Below are 6000 nucleotides of genomic sequence, written 5' to 3' on the forward strand. Positions count from 1 at the left end.
ACCAAAATAAAACAGATCCGATGTTGCCACTACACTTACCACAAGCATGTAAAACGTCACGCGAAGACTAACCACGCAGCAACGTAAAGCAGGGTGCACAATTACACAGCATGCTGCTCACTGGCTGTGCAAATGTAACCCTGTGAGCAAAATTTGGCCTGATGATTTGGAATAGGATTCAAACAGATGCCCACATTTCTCAAATGGCTGAAATGTGGTTTAATGTTAAAGCATAATGTCAGTTAGATCCGTACCATCATGACTCTGTAATACATTTTGTCTAGGGTGTGCAGTCATGAAAAATACTGCTCCAGTGTCAACTCCTTTTTATTTCAACCTGCTTTTGTTGTTACCTCTGCTCCTGGGATCCGGCAGGGCTCTACAGAAACGGCAGGTCTGTCGCAGACCAGAAGACACTTGGAGAATGCAGATACCAAGGGAAGTACGTATCACATAGCATACAGGGGTATCATGGGTTTTGGCACCGCCCAAAAATCCAGAAAAGTGATTCAGGAATTTAAGTACCTGCTTCCCCCTCGAATGCCAAAGATGCATCTCCAGCTCATCTCCTGGTATCTAACGCTAGGTTCTGGGGCTGCAAGAGGCCAGAAGCCTAAAAATGAGCAAAAATTACCACCTATTTTTAAATAAGGCTTGGTGGCCCTTTACTGGGTTTAGCCCTAGCTCTCTTAAAGCTCTCCCATCAAAAGTGGTTTTTGAAAATGGGACATGGCTACTTTGAAAATCTTAGACATTACTAAGGTCATGGAGACTGCTCTAAGGGAGATGATAGCTTTACAAGGAAAACACGGGAGCACTGAGAAAAAGTGCTTCAAAGACACAGCCCTGTTTTCAGTTTCCAGCGTGAGCATCGTTTTGGGGAGAACAAGTGAATTCCTTTGCAAGAGCTGTCCCAAACAGCCCATGGCTTGCTCTAGCGCCGACCCTCCCGCGGGGCAAAGGGGACCTGCAGGATGTCTCCATCTGGCTCACAACCATCTCCTGCACTGCCAGTGAAGAGGGCTCTGCTTTGATGGGCAGCTGGACTAGGTGACCTCCAGCACTCTCTCCCAGCCAACACTATGCCATGATCCTAAAAGGAGCTGGGAAAGCTTGTGCCTTCAGCTGTTGTGGCAAACACCGCTGTCTCATTCACTACGTGGGGAAGGAAGGGAGCTGGAGCCAAGCCTCCTTCAGCGTGTGTATACACACACAGACATACACACACAAACGTATATATATGTTCAACACTTACACCCACAACCTGCCACCCCATTGAGTGGGGAGCATGGGGGAAGGGAGCACTGATCTCCATATCAGATCCTGGGATCCATCAGATCCAAGGATGGGTAAGCTGGGTAGCACACTGTTGCCAGGTAATGACAACGACCTTTCTAATGTATTAAAAATTCAGCCAGAAAGGTGAGAAAGGAGATTTTTGGGGGAAAGGAAAGATCAAAATAATAATAGTTTCAAAGCACTGTACTTATTTTAGACATTCTGACAGCATGTTTCCATAGGAACTGGAATGCAAAGGCGCACACTGCAGCACTGTTCATGAATGTTGTGTGGTTTAGTGGCTTGTAAAGGATTGGTTAAAGCCACCATGACCACTTTGACAGTACCAGGCACCTGCTGCCTTTGCTGCACAACAGGATCTTAGCTATGATGTTTTGCAAAATCTAGGAAAAGAACCATTTTTCCCTTTTTTTTTCCTCTCATCCTGCAGGCATGGCTGGTTTCACATCCTCACATAGCCATGGTGCTAAGCACTGCCCACCCAGACTCACTGTGGGGCATGAAGGCACTAGCATTTAACCCAGGCATTTCACAAACCACACGAGAATGAGGGAAGTGCAAACAAAGCGGGGTGCTTGGGTGCTGGGGAGGTGGTGTGTCCTAGGGAGTAACATACGGGCCCGTCTTTTGCATCCATCACTCACCTGCTGAGTGACCTTGTGCAAGTCACGCCAGGTGAGATCTGCTCCATCTGTCAGCTGCCTGAAACACATCTAGTCCAGCTCAGCAGGTAAGCGCTTCCCTGGCCAACACAGACAGCGTCTTACCCTGCCAAAGACACCCACCCCATGGACAGGTCTCTTGTTCCCAAAGCACCCACACAGCCACCCCTGTCTATACCCACCTGGTCACATCCATACATGAAGCGCTTCGCCCACACCTCAAGGTGCCATGTGGCAACTGATTATTCTCTCCATTCAAAACTGTCTGACGTAACGTGATGTTTGTGTTGCAGCTCACCAGAGCAGCATTTAACTGCATGAAGGGTGTATTGCATGTCTTGGAGCAAGGCATGGGCATGTGGGTGCTTTTGGTAACCCTCCTGCTGGGACAGCACTGGAGTACCATACGTGACGTGGGGAGCCAGACCTGGTGTGATGTCACCCTTAACTCCTCCAGTGTCAGCCCCCTGAGTAAGCTGTCCTGAAAACTAACATGGCTTTTGTCTCAGAGGGAAACAATTAGTTGTCTCCAAAAGACAAGCCTTTGAAGCAAAGAAACCCAGCCCATCTGATCCGGGCGACCAGGACCTGGGACTGAGCAGGAGAATTAAGCTATTTAACTGTGTAGACATCACATACTCGACAGGAACGAAGCTCTTCCAGAGTGTGATGAACCGTGCACCCCTCCCTTTGATGTGGCGGGGGCCTGAATGACCAGTTGAACTTTTAGATGGTAAAAATGAGACAAAATGATTCCCACCTCCTGTGCTGTCATTCCTGAATGCGTGCAACAGTGCAGTGGCAGTGATCCCATTTGTAAAGGACTTTCTCATCAATTCGTGACAAGGGCGGTGTAAGAACTAGTTACCGGTACTTATGGATTGAAACAAAATTAGAACTTTGTTACTTACGGATTTAAAAAACCCTTAATATACATATACATTGAAACCTGCCTGACTCATCCAAGGAAAGGTGGGTAATTTCCAACAGTCAGGGTTAAACACACTCTTCCTTGGACGTGCCAGGTTTTACTTCATAGTCCAGTAGAAAACTAAGCCAAAAAGCTGAGGACTCTGCTTCTGGCCAGAAGCGTCATCCAGACCATAGCTGGCAGGGCAAAGCAATCTCAGCCCAAATGCTCCATCTGGGCAGGAGCCAACCACAAATATCTTTATACTGTTGTGGAAGTGCTAAAAAATATTAATATTTTAAAGTTAAATTTTATAAACCAATAGTTGCCTACAGCATAGAGCTATTTTAAAACACTAAAAGAAACAATATATTAATTTAGATACTCCACACACTCCAAAGTTTCTTGCTCATCAAAACAACTTCAACTGTAGGTATTGCCATACGAATCCATATGTAAATTACAGATCTGACAAACAGAAATATCAGTATAGGATGTCTGAATCCAAGTCTTATTTCAAATGTTACAATGACAGTTTCAGCCAGTGGAAGGATAGAAGAAAATATCTGGGGAACCCTCACAGCCTCACATTGAAATATATTTTGGTTATTAAAAAAAATAAGAGACAAATTCTGTCTTTAGAACCTGATTATTTAAAAGAAGAAAATTCTGATTATTCGATCTCTTTTCCCACCTCTCCAATAAAGTAATTGTGGGGAAGGTGCTTTGAAACTCTATCCCATTACATCTGCACCTTGTATTTTAAGGATCAGAAGCAGTATGTTACAAATACACATATTATCTATGCGTCAGTGCCTCTGAAGTCATACACTGAAGTGGCAGAAAACATGCTTTAATTCCAATTTTCCAATCTGAGTAAATTTACTGGCTCAAACCAGTGCTGTAACAGAGACTCAAAAGCAGCGTGTAAACTTTGCGCGTCTGCGTGTGTTTGCACGACTCCAGATGCAAACACTGAGATTCCCAGCCAGGAACAATGTCACAAGCCATGGTAAGCGGTACTAAATGCAGTGTGCAGTCTACTTCACAGCCCAGACAAACTAAATAGCACATATAACATACAGACAGCATATAGTATATAGATGCTAGGATTTTTGATACTGTTATTTTTTACATTGAATAACTCAGTCTTTAATAAAGAAGAGTACAGTGTCCTGCGTTGGACAAGCCGGCTGCTGTGTGAACTCACCGAAGCACTCAGCTTTCTGTTCTGGGTCCCCTTGCAAGCACATCAGATCCAGGTCTTCTCTCTCGCATCCAAACTTTGGCTGTCGTTACCTGAGACCACATCTCACTCCGGGAAACCATCGCTTTCAAAGACAGCGCCAACGCGGGGGGCGGCAAGCGAGCCCGGCAAGGGCCAGGCTGCAGGACCTCCCTAGGGGCTAAGAACGAGCAGGGATCTGCCGACCTGGCCACCCGCTCCTGAAAGCCTTTCTCCAGCTTAGCTTTCCCACCGCAAATTCTTGATGCAGGGAAACAATTTAAAAAAAGCAATCCAGTCATTTATCCTCCAGGCTGGAGAGAAAGAAGGAGGCTGCCACAGCAGAGCCTGTTTTGAATGCTTGGCAGGTACGCAGGCACAAGGGGGATGATGCTATAGATAAGCACAGACAGAAATAGCTAGAAGGATGAGCTGGCTCAGGGTGGTGGTGGTGAAAGGCAGCAATCTCCCTTCTCCCGTGATTTCACCAAAACCAGCAGCTGACTCGCAGACTCACCGCGCGAGCTGGCGGGAGAAGGTCCCCCCAAGCTCTGATCCTCACGCTGGAAATACCCTTCTCGCACAGATCCCCTTCTCCGGCCTGGGTAGGCGCTTTGAGGACCGCATCTTCTCAGCCTACTTCTGACTCCGAGCACAAAACCTGCTCACTACCTGTCGTGGGTTTTGGTGCTGTTCCCACAACCCTGCCAAAGAAGCCACTGCTCGCAGATCCCCCTGCGCCAGCAGGGAAATCCAGCAATTATGGCTCAGAAAATACTGCCGAAGCACCGACGTGAAGTATCTGGGCAGCCACCCTGCCTCTCTCCCGCGAGCAGCCTCACGCAGTTTCCCTACTGCTCTTACCAGCCCAGCAGGAGACAAGCAGAGAGCTGTCACCTGTCACTTACGCAACTCAGCTGCAAAAATACAAAATAGCTAAATGCAAAGGCTTTGCTCAGCTGCCACCAGTTAATAATCCTTTGTTTCCCCCTCCCCCTCTGAGCAAAGTCTAATTTTCTTCTAAAATTGGAAAACAGTCTCACCTGACTGTACCTGCACTGGGAAACAAGGAGGATTAGCAATCCTGCTTTTTAAAGCTGCTTGAGCAGGAACAATTAGCCAGCGCCTCCTCTACTCCGTGCAGTATCAGTCCCCAGGAACAAGGTCTGTGGCTGCCAGTATGATGGGACAACCCTGAGAAACCCCATGGCTGCGATGGATTTGAGACGGGCAAGGACTCTCTGAGCTCAACTAGAGGTGGCAGTCTGGGAAGGGAAGCAATCCTACACAAATCTGAGAAAAAAAGTGATGGTGCGGGGGAGAGATGGAGGGAACTGAAGAAAAGGGAGAGGCCTGAGCATCACTGCTGTGGTTTCACTGAGGGGGAGCGAGGGTGATGAGGGGATGACAAGGTGTGCCCCAGAGAGCAGACAGACCACAGGAGACCAGGACTGGGGCACAGGCAAGTGCAGTTAAGGAATAAAGCAGAAGCCATGAGCGGGGCAGGCAGCCAGGGATGTGGGAACACAACAGAAGGAAGGAACAGGCATGGGAAGTAAGAGCTGTCATGAGAAAAGGAAGGAGAAGAATGATCTGAGACACAAATGAAAAACCTCAGTGCTCAGAAAAACACGAAAAGCAAAGTCACAAACCAACCCCCCCTTTAAATCATTTTATTAATCTCCCGAGCCTGAAAATGTCATGTTCTGATATATGCCCCAATTCCCTCGCTGTTTGCTCCCTTGTAACCGCTGCAGAGCTGCTCCACGCTCACGTGCCCAGCGTGAGGTGGGGGATATTCCTGAGAGCAAAGGGACGGGGCCCCCAGCAGAGTGGTGGCAGCAGGGCAGAGAGGAGCCATGCCACCACAGCATCATCACCTCCCACATCATCGCTACATTGAC

General features: G+C 47.7%; 1 protein-coding gene across 1 annotated transcript in view; it reads right to left on the reverse strand.

Moving 5' to 3' along the window:
• The window catches only part of MTUS2 (microtubule associated scaffold protein 2), a 287663-nt gene extending 283245 nt beyond the window's left edge, over positions 1–4418 (reverse strand). The window contains exon 1 of the mRNA XM_075139830.1: positions 4082–4418. The gene's annotated coding sequence lies outside the window, so the exon portion shown is untranslated. The remainder of the gene's footprint in view (positions 1–4081) is intronic.
• Positions 4419–6000: the final 1582 nt, after the last annotated feature.

This window comes from Calonectris borealis, chromosome 1 (assembly GCF_964195595.1).
Source record: "Calonectris borealis chromosome 1, bCalBor7.hap1.2, whole genome shotgun sequence".
Classification (NCBI taxonomy): domain Eukaryota; kingdom Metazoa; phylum Chordata; class Aves; order Procellariiformes; family Procellariidae; genus Calonectris; species Calonectris borealis.